A 15,574-nucleotide genomic window follows, 5' to 3' on the forward strand; every position below is an offset into this window, starting at 1 on the left:
TGTGTCACATGCTTATTGGCCAAATTTTTAACTTTTTGACTTTTTCTTCTTAATTTTCCACCACAAATATTCTGGTATTTATCCAATCCTACCACAATTAAAATCCCTTGGTCTTGACAAGTGCTGGGCCGAAAATTTTACTGATTTGCCCCCGAGACAAAAAAATTACGATTTTGCCCTTATACTCTGAAATGTACCGGAATCTCATTATTTCTACTTTTCAACCTAAAATAACACTAATATTGATCAATATTAACTAAATGGGGCAAAAATTGTTTAAAAAAAATTTTCGTTTAGTCCACTAGTGGCAAAATTACCATTTTGCCCTTGTGCTCTATAAATACCGAGAATCAAAATTTTTCACTACTAAACATCATTTTATACTCCAATAATCATAATTATATTTCATATAATTATTCTTGGTCAAATGTGATCAAATCTTGGCTAAAAATCTCCATTTTATCATCAAATGGTAAAATGACCGTTTTGTCCCTAATCGGTCAATTTTCTGATGGACTCCAAACTGGACCTTGAACTCCAAATCACTATTCTAAACCATTCTGTTGGTTTTAAAATTTTCAAATTCCTCTTAGAATTTCTATTTGAACTAGTTCAAGGCTCGATTTAACTTAATTGTACCACTCGATACAATACCGTCTTTTAATCGAGCTTGACAGGGTCTCACATTTCGCTTCACGTTTCCCTATGCAAACATTCAATTATAATCTGTTTCAACCAAAAATGTAAGAAAATACAACTTAATATCAATAATGAGACTATAAAAGCGTTTAAAGTGAGTAATAAGCCTTTCGAAGGCATGAGTGACTATAAATGGACTTTTCTTACCAATCGATGGCTTTCGCTTCATGTTTTCTAAGGCAGACATTTAATTACAATCTATTTTAACAAAAAATGTAAGAAAATTCAACATAAAATCAATAATTAGATTATAAAACCATTTTAAACGGGTAATAAGGCTTTCGAAGGTATGAGTGACTATAAATGGACTTTTCTTCTCAATCGATGGCTTTCGCTTCACCTTTCCCGAGGCAAACATTCAATTATAATCTGTTTTAACCAAAAATGTAAGAAAATTCTACTTAAAATCCATAATAAGCTTATAAAACCATTTAAAGCAAGTAGTAAGGCTTTCGAAGGCATGAAGGACTATAAATGGACTTTTCTTACCAATCGATGGCTTTCGCTTCATGTTTTCTAAGGCAAACATTTAATTACAATCTATTTTAACCAAAAATGTAAGAATATTCAACATAAAATCAATAATTAGATTATAAAACCATTTTAAACGGGTAACAAGGCTTTCGAAGGCATTAGTTACTATAAATGGACTTTTGTTCTCAATCGATGGCTTTCGCTTCACGTTTCCCGAAGCAAACATTCAATTATAATATGTTTCAACCAAAAATGTAAGAAAATACAACTTAAAATCAATAATGAGATTATAAAAGCATTTAAAGCGAGTAATAAGGCTTTCGAAGGCATGAGTGACTATAAATGGACTTTTCTTATCGATCGATGGCTTTTGCTTCATGTTTCTCGAGGCAAACATTCAAATATAATCTATTTTAACCAAAAATATAAGAAAATTCAACTTAAAATCACTAATGCTATATTATAAAACCATTTTAAGTGAGTAATAAGGCTTTCGAAGGTATGAGTGACTATAAATGTACTTTTCTTCCCAATCGATGACTTTCGCTTCACGTTTTCCGAGGCAAACATTCAATTATAATCTGTTTTAACCAAAAATGTAAGAAAATTCAACTTAAAATCAATAATGAGATTATAAAAGCATTTTAAGCGAGTAATAACGCTGTCGAAGGCATGAGTGACTATAAATGGACTTTTCTTCTCAATCGATTGCTTTCGCTTCACGTTTCCCTATGCAAACATTCAATTATAATCTGTTTCAACCAAAAATGAAAGAAAATTCAACTTAAAATCAATAATGAGATTATAAAAGCGTTTAAAGCGAGTAATAAGGCTTTCGAAAGCATGAGTGACTATAAATGGATTTTTCTTGCCAATAGATGGCTTTCGCTTCATGTTTTCTAAGGCAAACATTTAATTACAATCTATTTTAACCAAAAATGTAAGAATATTCAACATAAAATCAATAATTAGATTATAAAGCCATTTTAAATGGGTAATAAGGCTTTTGAAGGCATGAATGACTATAAATGGACTTTTCTTCTCAATCGATGGCTTTCGCTTCACGTTTCCCGAGGCAAACATTCAATTATAATCTATTTTAACCAAAAATGTAAGAAAATTCAATTTAAAATCAATAATGAGATTATAAAACCATTTGAAGCGAGTAATAAGGCTTTCGAAGGTATGAGTGACTATAAATGGACTTTTCTTCTCAATCGATGGCTTTTGCTTCACGTTTCCCGAGGCAAACATTTTAATATAATCTGTTTTAACCAAAAATTTAAGAAAATTCAACTTAGAATCAATAATGAGATTATAAAAGCATTTAAAGCGAGTAATAAGACTTTTGAAGGCATGAGTAACTATAAATGGACTTTTCTTATCGATCGATGGCTTTTGCTTCATGTTTCTCGTGGCAAACATTCAAATATAATCTGTTTTAACCAAAAATGTAAGAAAATTCAACTTAAAATCAATAATGAGATTATAAAAGTGTTTAAAGCGAGTAATAAGGCTTTCGAAGGTATGAGTGACTATAAATAGATTTTTCTTACCAATCGATGGCTTTCGCTTCATGTTTTCTAAGGCAAACATTTAATTGCAATCTATTTTAACCAAAAATGTAAGAAAATTCAACATAAAATCAATAATTAGATTATAAAACCATTTTAAACGGGTAACAAGGCTTTCGAAGGCATTAGTGACTATAAGTGGACTTTTCTTCTCAATCGATGGCTTTCGCTTCACGTTTCCCGAAGCAAACATTCAATTATAATCTGTTTTAACCAAAAATGTAAGAAAATTCAACTTAAAATCAATAATGAGATTATAAAAGCATTTAGAGCGAGTAATAAGGCTTTCGAACGCATGAGTGATTATAAATGGACTTTTCTTCTCAATCGATGGCTTTCGCCTCACGTTTCTCTATGCAAACATTCAATTATAATCTGTTTCAACCAACAATGCAAGAAAATTCAAGTTAAAATAAATAATGAGATTATAAAAGCATTTAAAGCGAGTAATAAGGCTTTCGAAGGCATGTGTGACTATAAATGGACTTTTCATACCAATCGATGGCTTTCGCTTCATGTTTTCTAAGGCAAACATTTAATTACAATCTCTTTTAACCAAAAATGTAAGAAAATTCAACATAAAATCAATAATTAGATTATAAAACCATTTTAAACGGGTAATAAGGCTTTCGAAGGCATGAGTGACTATAAATGGATTTTTCTTCTCAATCGATGGCTTTCGCTTCACGTTTCCCTATGAAACATTCAATTATAATCTGTTTCAACCAAAAATGTAAGAAAATTCAACTTAAAATCAATAATGAGATTATAAAAGCGTTTAAAGCGATTAATAAGGCTTTCGAAGGCATGAGTGACTATAAATGGATTTTTCTTGCCAATAGATGGCTTTCGCTTCATGTTTTCTAAGGCAAACATTTAATTACAATCTATTTTAACCAAAAATGTAAGAATATTCAACATAAAATCAATAATTAGATTATAAAACCATTTTAAACGGGTAATAAGGCTTTTGAAGGCATGAATGACTATAAATGGACTTTTCTTCTCAATCGATGGCTTTCGCGTCACGTTTCCCGAGGCAAACATTCAATTATAATCTATTTTAACCAAAAATGTAAGAAAATTCAATTTAAAATCAATAATGAGATTATAAAACCATTTAAAGCGAGTAATAAGGCTTTCGAAGGTATGAGTGACTATAAATGGACTTTTCTTCTCAATCGATGGCTTTTGCTTCACGTTTCCCGAGGCAAACATTTTAATATAATCTGTTTTAACCAAAAATTTAAGAAAATTCAACTTAGAATCAATAATGAGATTATAAAAGCATTTAAAGCGAGTAATAAGACTTTTGAAGGCATGAGTGACTATAAATGGACTTTTCTTATCGATCGATGGCTTTTGCTTCATGTTTCTCGTGGCAAACATTCAAATATAATCTGTTTTAACCAAAAATGTAAGAAAATTCAACTTAAAATCAATAATGAGATTATAAAAGTGTTTAAAGCGAGTAATAAGGCTTTCGAAGGTATGAGTGACTATAAATAGATTTTTCTTACCAATCGATGGCTTTCGCTTCATGTTTTCTAAGGCAAACATTTAATTGCAATCTATTTTAACCAAAAATGTAAGAAAATTCAACATAAAATCAATAATTAGATTATAAAACCATTTTAAACGGGTAACAAGGCTTTCGAAGGCATTAGTGACTATAAGTGGACTTTTCTTCTCAATCGATGGCTTTCGCTTCACGTTTCCCGAAGCAAACATTCAATTATAATCTGTTTTAACCAAAAATGTAAGAAAATTCAACTTAAAATCAATAATGAGATTATAAAAGCATTTGGAGCGAGTAATAAGGCTTTCGAAGGCATGAGTGATTATAAATGGACTTTTCTTCTCAATCGATGGCTTTCGCCTCACGTTTCTGTATGCAAACATTCAATTATAATCTGTTTCAACCAACAATGCAAGAAAATTCAAGTTAAAATCAATAATGAGATTATAAAAGCATTTAAAGCGAGTAATAAGGCTTTCTAAGGCATGTGTGACTATAAATGGACTTTTCTTACCAATCGATGGCTTTCGCTTCATGTTTTCTAAGGCAAACATTTAATTACAATCTCTTTTAACCAAAAATGTAAGAAAATTCAACATAAAATCAATAATTAGATTATAAAACCATTTTAAACGGGTAATAAGGCTTTCGAAGGCATGAGTGACTATAAATGGATTTTTCTTCTCAATCGATGGCTTTCGCTTCACGTTTCCCGAGGCAAATATTCAATTATAATCTGTTTCAACCAACAATGCAAGAAAATTCAAGTTAAAATCAATAATGAGATTATAAAAGCATTTAAAGCGAGTAATAAGGCTTTCGAAGGCATGAGTGACTATAAATGGACTTTTCTTACCAATCGATGGCTTTCGCTTCACGTTTTCTAAGGCAAACATTTAATTACAATCTATTTTAACCAAAAATGTAAGAAAATTCAACATAAAATCAATAATTAGATTATAAAACCATTTTAAACGGGTAACAAGGCTTTCGAAGGCATTAGTGACTATAAATGGACTTTTCTTCTCAATCGATGGCTTTCGCTTCACGTTTCCCAAAGCAAACATTCAATTATAATCTGTTTTAACCAAAAATGTAAGAAAATTCAACTTAAAATCAATAATGATATTATAAAAGCATTTAAAGCGAGTAATAAGGCTTTCGAAGGCATGAGTGACTATAAATGGATTTTTCTTCTCAATCGATGGCTTTCGCTTCACGTTTCCCTATGCAAACATTCAATTATAATCTGTTTCAACCAAAAATGTAAGAAAATACAACTTAATATCAATAATGAGATTATAAAAGCGTTTCAAGTGAGTAATAAGGCTTTCGAAGGCATGAGTGACTATAAAAGGACTTTTCTTACCAATCGATGGCTTTCGCTTCATGTTTTCTAAGGCAAACATTTAATTACAATCTATTTTAACCAAAAATGTAAGAAAATTCAACATAAAATCAATGATTAGATTATAAAACCATTTTAAACGGGTAATAAGGCTTTCGAAGGTATGAGTGACTATAAATGGAGTTTTCTTCTCAATCGATGGCTTTCGCTTCACCTTTCTCGAGGCAAACATTCAATTATAATCTATTTTAACCAAAAATGTAAGAAAATTCTACTTAAAATCCTTAATAAGCTTATAAAACCATTTAAAGCAAGTAGTAAGGCTTTCGAAGGCATGAAGGACTATAAATGGACTTTTCTTACCAATCGATGGCTTTCGCTTCATGTTTTCTAAGGCAAACATTTAATTACAATCTATTTTAACCAAAAATGTAAGAATATTCAACATAAAATCAATAATTAGATTATAAAACCATTTTAAATGGGTAACAAGGCTTTCGAAGGCATTAGTGACTGTAAATGGACTTTGCTTCTCAATCGATGGCTTTCGCTTCACGTTTCCCAAAGCAAACATTCAATTATAATCTGTTTTAACCAAAAATGTAAGAAAATTCAACTTAAAATCAATAATGATATTATAAAAGCATTTAAAGCGAGTAATAAGGCTTTCGAAGGCATGAGTGACTATAAATGGACTTTTCTTCTCAATCGATAGCTTTCGCTTCACGTTTCTCTATGCAAACATTCAATTATAATCTGTTTCAACCAAAAATGCAAGAAAATTCAAGTTAAAATCAACAATGAGATTATAAAAGCATTTAAACGAGTAATAAGGCTTTCGAAGGCATGAGTGACTATAAATGGACTTTTCTTACCAATCGATAGCTTTCGCTTCATGTTTTCTAATTCAAACATTTAATTACAATCTATTTTAACCAAAAATGTAAGAAAATTCAACATAAAATCAATAATTAGATTACAAAACCATTTAAAGCGAGTAATAAGGCTTTCGAAGGAATGAGTGACTATAAATGTAATTTTCTTCTCAATCGATGGCTATCGCTTCACGTTTCCCGAGGCAAACATTTAATTATAATCTGTTTTTACAAAAAATGTAAGAAAATTCAACTTAAAATCAATAATCAGATTATAAAAGCATTTAAAGCGAGTAATAAGGCTTTCGAAGGCATGAGTGACTATAAATGGACTTTTCTTATCGATCGATGGCTTTTGCTTCATGTTTCTTGAGGCAAACATTCAAATATAATCTATTTTAACCAAAAATATAAGAAAATTCAACTTAAAATCACTAATGCTATTATAAAACCATTTTAAGTGAGTAATAAGGCTTTCGAAGGTATGAGTGACTATAAATGTACTTTTCTTCCCAATCGATGACTTTCGCTTCACGTTTTCCGAGGTAAACATTCAATTATAATCTGTTTTAACCAAAAATGTAAGAAAATTCAACTTAAAATCAATAATGAGATTATAAAAGCATTTTAATCGAGTAATAACGCTGTCGAAGGCATGAGTGACTATAAATGGACTTTTCTTCTCAATCGATATCTTTCGCTTCACGTTTCCCTATGCAAACATTCAATTATAATCTGTTTCAACCAAAAATGAAAGAAAATTCAACTTAAAATCAATAATGAGATTATAAAAGCGTTTAAAGCGAGTAATAAGGCTTTCGAAGGCATGAGTGACTATAAATGGATTTTTCTTCTCAATCGATGGCTTTCGCTTCACGTTTCCCTACGCAAACATTCAATTATAATCTGTTTCAACCAAAAATGAAAGAAAATACAACTTAATACCAATAATGAGATTATAAAAGCGTTTAAAGCGAGTAATAAGGGTTTCGAAGGCATGAGTGACTATAAAAGGACTTTTCTTACCAATCGATGGCTTTCGCTTCATGTTTTCTAAGGCAAACATTTAATTACAATCTATTTTAACCAAAAATGTAAGAAAATTCAACATAAAATCAATAATTAGATTATAAAACCATTTTAAACGGGTAATAAGGCTTTCGAAGGCATGAGTGACCATAAATGGACTTTTCTTCGCAATCGATGGCTTTCGCTTCACGTTTCCCGAGGCAAACATTCAATTATAATCTGTTTTAACCAAAAATGTAAGAAAATTCAACTTAAAATCAATAATGAGATTATAAAAGCATTTAAAGCGAGCAATAAGGCTTTTGAAGGCATGAGTGACTATAAATGGATTTTTCTTCTCAATCGATGGCTTTCGCTTCACGTTTCCCTATGCAAACATTCAATTATAATCTGTTTCAACCAAAAATGTAAGAAAATACAACTTAATATCAATAATGAGATTATAAAAGCGTTTAAAGTGAGTAATAAGCCTTTCGAAGGCATGAGTGACTATAAATGGACTTTTCTTACTAATCGATGGCTTTCGCTTCATGTTTTCTAAGGCAAACATTTAATTACAATCTATTTTAACCAAAAATGTAAGAAAATTCAACATAAAATCAATAATTAGATTATAAAACCATTTTAAACGGGTAATAAGGCTTTCGAAGGCATGAGTGACTATAAATGGACTTTTCTTCTCAATCGATGGCTTTCGCTTCACCTTTCCCAAGGCAAACATTCAATTATAATCTATTTTAACCAAAAATGTAAGAAAATTCTACATAAAATCCATAATAAGCTTATAAAACCATTTAAAGCAAGTAGTAAGGCTTTCAAAGGCATGAAGGACTATAAATGGACTTTTCTTACCAATCGATGGCTTTCGCTTCATGTTTTCTAAGGCAAACATTTAATTAGAACCTATTTTAACCAAAAATGTAAGAAAATTCAACATAAAATCAATAATTAGATTATAAAACCATTTTAAACGGGTAATAAGGCTTTCGAAGGCATGAGTGACTATAAATGGACTTTTCTTCTCAAGCGATGGTTTTCGCTTTACGTTTCCCAAGGCAAACATTCAATTATAATCTGTTTTAACCAAAAATGTAAGAAAATTCAACATAAAATCAATAATGAGATTATAAAAGCATTTAAAGCGAGTAATAAGGCTTTCGAAGGTATGAGTGACTATAAATGGACTTTTCTTCTCAATCGATAGCTTTCGCTTCACGTTTCTCAATGCAAACATTCAATTATAATCTGTTTCAACCAAAAATGCAAGAAAATTCAAGTTAAAATCAATAATGAGATTATAAAAGCATTTAAACCAAATAATAAGGCTTTCGAAGGCATGAGTGACTATAAATGGACTTTTCATACCAATCGATGGCTTTCGCTTCATGTTTTCTAACTCAAACATTTAATTACAATCTATTTTAACCAAAAATGTAAGAAAATTCAACATAAAATCAATAATTAGATTATAAAACCATTTTAAACGGGTAACAAGGCTTTCGAAGGCATTAGTGACTATAAATGGACTTTTCTTCTCAATCGATGGCTTTCGCTTCACGTTTCCCGAAGCAAACATTCAATTATAATCTGTTTTAACCAAAAATGTAAGAAAATTCAACTTAAAATCAATTATTAGATTATAAAAGCATTTAAAGCGAGTAATAAGGCTTTCGAAGGCATGAGTGACTATAAATGGACTTTTCTTCTCAATCGATGGCTTTCGCTTCACGTTTCTCTATGCAAACATTCAATTATAATCTGTTTCAACCAACAATGCACGAAAATTCAAGTTAAAATCAATAATGAGATTATAAAAGCATTTAAAGCGAGTAATAAGGCTTTCGAAGGCATGTGTGACTATAAATGGACTTTTCTTATCGATCGGTGGCTTTTGCTTCATTTTTCTCGAGGCAAACATTCAAATATAATCTGTTTTTACCAAAAATATAAGAAAATTTAACTTAAAATCAATAATGCGATTATAAAACCATTTTAAGCGAGTAATAAGGCTTTCGAAGGCATTAGTGACTATAAATGGACTTTTCTTCTCAATCGATGGCTTTCGCTTCACGTTTCTCTATGCAAACATTCAATTATAATCTGTTTCAACCAAAAATGCAAGAAAATTCAAGTTAAAATCAATAATGAGATTATAAAAGCATTTAAACTGAGTAATAAGGCTTTCGAAGGCATGAGTGACTATAAATGGACTTTTCATACCAATCGATGGCTTTCGCTTCATGTTTTCTAAGTCAAACATTTAATTACAATCTATTTTAACCAAAAATGTAAGAAAATTCAACATAAAATAAATAATTAGATTATAAAACCATTTTAAACGGGTAATAAGACTTTCGAAGGCATGAGTGACCATAAATGGACTTTTCTTCTCAATCGATGGCTTTCGCTTCACGTTTCCCGAGGCAAACATTCAATTATAATCTGTTTTAACCAAAAATGTAAGAAAATTCAACTTAAAATCAATAATGAGATTATGAAAGCATTTAAAGCGAGTAATAAGGCTTTCGAAGGCATGAGTGACTATAAATGGACTTTTCATACCAATCGATGGCTTTCGCTTCATGTTTTCTAAGTCAAACATTTAATTACAATCTATTTTAACCAAAAATGTAAGAAAATTCAACATAAAATCAATAATTAGATTATAAAACCATTTTAAACGGGTAATAAGGTTTTCGAAGGCATGAGTGACCATAAATGGACTTTTCTTCTCAATCGATGGCTTTCGCTTCACGTTTCCCGAAGCAAACATTCAATTATAATCTGTTTCAACCAAAAATGTAAGAAAATACAACTTAATATCAATAATGAGATTATAAAAGCGTTTAAAGTGAGTAATAAGGCTTTCGAAGGCATGAGTGACTATAAATGGACTTTTCTTCTCAATCGATGGCTTTCGCTTCACGTTTCCCTATGCAAACATTCAATTATAATCTGTTTCAACCAACAATGCACGAAAATTCAAGTTAAAATCAATAATGAGATTATAAAAGCATTTAAAGCGAGTAATAAGGCTTTCGAAGGCATGTGTGACTATAAATGGACTTTTCTTATCGATCGGTGGCTTTTGCTTCATTTTTCTCGAGGCAAACATTCAAATACAATATGTTTTTACCAAAAATATAAGAAAATTTAACTTAAAATCAATAATGCGATTATAAAACCATTTTAAGCGAGTAATACGGCTTTCGAAGGCATGAGTGACTATAAATGGACTTTTCTTCTCAATCGATGGCTTTCGCTTCACGTTTCTCTATGCAAACATTCAATTATAATCTGTTTCAACCAAAAATGCAAGAAAATTCAAGTTAAAATCAATAATGAGATTATAAAAGCATTTAAACCGAGTAATAAGGCTTTCGAAGGCATGAGTGACTATAAATGGACTTTTCATACCAATCGATGGCTTTCGCTTCATGTTTTCTAAGTCAAACATTTAATTACAATCTATTTTAACCAAAAATGTAAGAAAATTCAACATAAAATCAATAATTAGATTATAAAACCATTTTAAACGGGTAATAAGACTTTCGAAGGCATGAGTGACCATAAATGGACTTTTCTTCTCAATCGATGGCTTTCGCTTCACGTTTCCCGAGGCAAACATTCAATTATAATCTGTTTTAACCAAAAATGTAAGAAACTTCAACTTAAAATCAATAATGAGATTATAAAAGCATTTAAAGCGAGTAATAAGGCTTTCGAAGGCATGAGTGACTATAAATGGATTTTTCTTCTCAATCGACGGCTTTCGCTTCACGTTTCCCTATGAAACATTCAATTATAATCTGTTTCAACCAAAAATGTAAGAAAATACAACTTAATATCAATAATGAGATGATAAAAGCGTTTAAAGCGAGTAATAAGGCTTTCGAAGGCATGAGTGACTATAAATGGATTTTTCTTCTCAATCGATGGCTTTCGCTTCACGTTTCCCTATGCAAACATTCAATTATAATCTGTTTCAACCAAAAATGTAAGAAAATACAACTTAATATCAATAATGAGATTATAAAAGCGTTTAAAGTGAGTAATAAGGCTTTCGAAGACATGAGTGACTATAAAAGGACTTTTCTTACCAATCGATGGCTTTCGCTTCATGTTTTCTAAGGCAAACGTTTAATTACAATCTATTTTAACCAAAAATTTAAGAAAATTCAACATAAAATCAATAATTAGATTATAAAACCATTTTAAACGGGTAATAAGGCTTTCGAAGGTATGAGTGACTATAAATGGACTTTTCTTCTCAATCGATGGCTTTCGCTTCACCTTTCCCGAGGCAAACATTCAATTATAATCTGTTTTAACCAAAAATGTAAGAAAATTCTACTTAAAATCCATAATAAGCTTATAAAACCATTTAAAGCAAGTAGTAAGGCTTTCGAAGGCATGAAGGACTATAAATGGACTTTTCTTACCAATCGATGGCTTTCGCTTCATGTTTTCTAAGGCAAACATTTAATTACAATCTATTTTAACCAAAAATGTAAGAAAATTCAACATAAAATCAATAATTAGATTATAAAACCATTTTAAACGGGTAACAAGGCTTTCGAAGGCATTAGTGACTATAAATGGACTTTTCTTCTCAATCGATGGCTTTCGCTTCACGTTTCCCGAAGCAAACATTCAATTATAATCTGTTTTAACCAAAAATGTAAGAAAATTCAACTTAAAATCAATAATGAGATTATAAAAGCATTTAAAGCGAGTAATAAGGCTTTCGAAGGCATGAGTGACTATAAATGGATTTTTCTTCTCAATCGATGGCTTTCGCTTCATGTTTCCCTATGCAAACATTCAATTATAATCTGTTTCAACCAAAAATGTAAGAAAACACAACTTAATATCAATAATGAGATTATAAAAGCGTTTAAAGTGAGTAATAAGGCTTTCGAAGGCATGAGTGACTATAAAAGGACTTTTCTTACCAATCGATGGCTTTCGCTTCATGTTTTCTAAGGCAAACATTTAATTACAATCTATTTTAACCAAAAATTTAAGAAAATTCAACATAAAATCAATAATTAGATTATAAAACCATTTTAAACGGGTAATAAGGCTTTCGAAGGTATGAGTGACTATAAATGGACTTTTCTTCTCAATCGATGGCTTTCGCTTCACCTTTCCCGAGGCAAACATTCAATTATAATCTGTTTTAACCAAAAATGTAAGAAAATTCTACTTAAAATCCATAATAAGCTTATAAAACCATTTAAAGCAAGTAGTAAGGCTTTCGAAGGTATGAAGGACTATAAATGGACTTTTCTTACCAATCGATGGCTTTCGCTTCATGTTTTTTAAGGCAAACATTTAATTACAATCTATTTTAACCAAAAATGTAAGAATATTCAACATAAAATCAATAATTAGATTATAAAACCATTTTAAACGGGTAACAAGGCTTTCGAAGGCATTAGTGACTATAAATGGACTTTTCTTCTCAATCGATGGCTTTCGCTTCACGTTTCCCGAAGCAAACATTCAATTATAATCTGTTTTAACCAAAAATGTAAGAAAATTCAACTTAAAATCAATAATGAGATTATAAAAGCATTTAAAGCGAGTAATAAGGCTTTCGAAAGCATGAGTGACTATAAATGGACTTTTCTTCTCAATCGATAGCTTTCGCTTCACGTTTCTCTATGCAAACATTCAATTATAATCTGTTTCAACCAAAAATGCAAGAAAATTCAAGTTAAAATCAACAATGAGATTATAAAAGCATTTAAACCGAGTAATAAGGCTTTCGAAGGCATGAGTGACTATAAATGGACTTTTCTTACCAATCGATGGCTTTCGCTTCATGTTTTCTAATTCAAACATTTAATTACAATCTATTTTAACCAAAAATGTAAGAAAATTCAACATAAAATCAATAATTAGATTATAAAACCATTTTAAACGGGTAATAAGGCTTTTGAAGGCATGAATGACTATAAATGGACTTTTCTTCTCAATCGATGGCTTTCGCTTCACGTTTCCCGAGGCAAACATTCAATTATAATCTATTTTAACCAAAAATGTAAGAAAATTCAATTTAAAATCAATAATGAGATTATAAAAGCATTTAAAGCGAGTAATAAGGCTTTCGAAGGCATTAGTGACTATAAATGGACTTTTCTTCTCAATCGATGGCTTTCGCTTCACGTTTCCCGAGGCAAACATTTAATTATAATATGTTTTAACCAAAAATGTAAGAAAATTCAACTTAAAATCAATAATGAGATTATAAAAGCATTTAAAGCGAGTAATAAGGCTTTCGAAGGCATGAGTGACTATAAATGGACTTTTCTTATCGATCGATGGCTTTTGCTTCTTGTTTCTCGAGGCAAACATTCAAATATAATCTATTTTAACCAAAAATATAAGAAAATTCAACTTACAATCACTAATGCTATTATAAAACCATTTTAAGTGAGTAATAAGGCTTTCGAAGGTATGAGTGACTATAAATGGACTTTTCTTCTCAATCGATGGCTTTCGCTTCACGTTTCCCGAGGCAAACATTCAATTATAATCTATTTTAACCAAAAATGTAAGAAAATTCAATTTAAAATCAATAATGAGATTATAAAACCATTTAAAGCGAGTAATAAGGCTTTCGAAGGTATAAGTGACTATAAATGGACTTTTCTTCTCAATCGATGGCTTTTACTTCACGTTTCCCGAGGCAAACATTTTAATATAATCTGTTTTAACCAAAAATTTAAGAAAATTCAACTTAGAATCAATAATGAGATTAAAAAAGCATTTAAAGCGAGTAATAAGACTTTCGAAGGCATGAGTGACTATAAATGGACTTTTCTTATCGATCGATGGCTTTTCCTTCATGTTTCTCATGGCAAACATTCAAATATAATCTGTTTTAACCAAAAATGTAAGAAAATTCAACTTAAAATCAATAATGAGATTATAAAAGTGTTTAAAGCGAGTAATAAGGCTTTCGAAGGTATGAGTGACTATAAATAGATTTTTCTTACCAATCGATGGCTTTCGCTTCATGTTTTCTAAGGCAAACATTTAATTGCAATCTATTTTAACCAAAAATGTAAGAAAATTCAACATAAAATCAATAATTAGATTATAAAACCATTTTAAACGGGTAATAAGGCTTTCGAAGGTATGAGTGACTATAAATGGACTTTTCTTCTCAATCGATGGCTTTCGCTTCACCTTTCCCGAGGCAAACATTCAATTATAATCTATTTTAACCAAAAATGTAAGAAAATTCTACATAAAATCCATAATAAGCTTATAAAACCATTTAAAGCAAGTAATAAGGCTTTCGAAGGCATGAAGGACTATAAATGGACTTTTCTTACCAATCGATGGCTTTCGCTTCATGTTTTCTAAGGCAAACATTTAATTACAATCTATTTTAACCAAAAATGTAAGAAAATTCAACATAAAATCAATAATTAGATTATAAAACCATTTTAAACGGGTAACAAGGCTTTCGAAGGCATTAGTGACTATAAATGGACTTTTCTTCTCAATCGATGGCTTTCGCTTCACGTTTCCCGAAGCAAACATTCAATTATAATCTGTTTTAACCAAAAATGTAAGAAAATTCAACTTAAAATCAATAATGAGATTATAAAAGCATTTAAAGCGAGTAATAAGGCTTTCAAAGGCATGAGTGACTATAAATGGATTTTTCTTTTCAATCGATGGCTTTCGCTTCACGTTTCCCTATGCAAACATTCAATTATAATCTGTTTCAACCAAAAATGTAAGAAAATACAACTTAATATCAATAATGAGATTATAAAAGCGTTTAAAGTGAGTAATAAGGCTTTCGAAGGCATGAGTGACTATAAAAGGACTTTTCTTACCAATCGATGGCTTTCGCTTCATGTTTTCTAAGGCAAACGTTTAATTACAATCTATTTTAACCAAAAATTTAAGAAAATTCAACATTAAATCAATAATTAGATTATAAAACCATTTTAAACGGGTAATAAGGCTTTCGAAGGTATGAGTGACTATAAATGGACTTTTCTTCTCAATCGATGGCTTTCGCTTCACC

The sequence above is a fragment of the Theobroma cacao genome, chromosome 2, assembly GCF_053813885.1.
Source record: "Theobroma cacao isolate CCN51 chromosome 2, ASM5381388v1, whole genome shotgun sequence".
Classification (NCBI taxonomy): domain Eukaryota; kingdom Viridiplantae; phylum Streptophyta; class Magnoliopsida; order Malvales; family Malvaceae; genus Theobroma; species Theobroma cacao.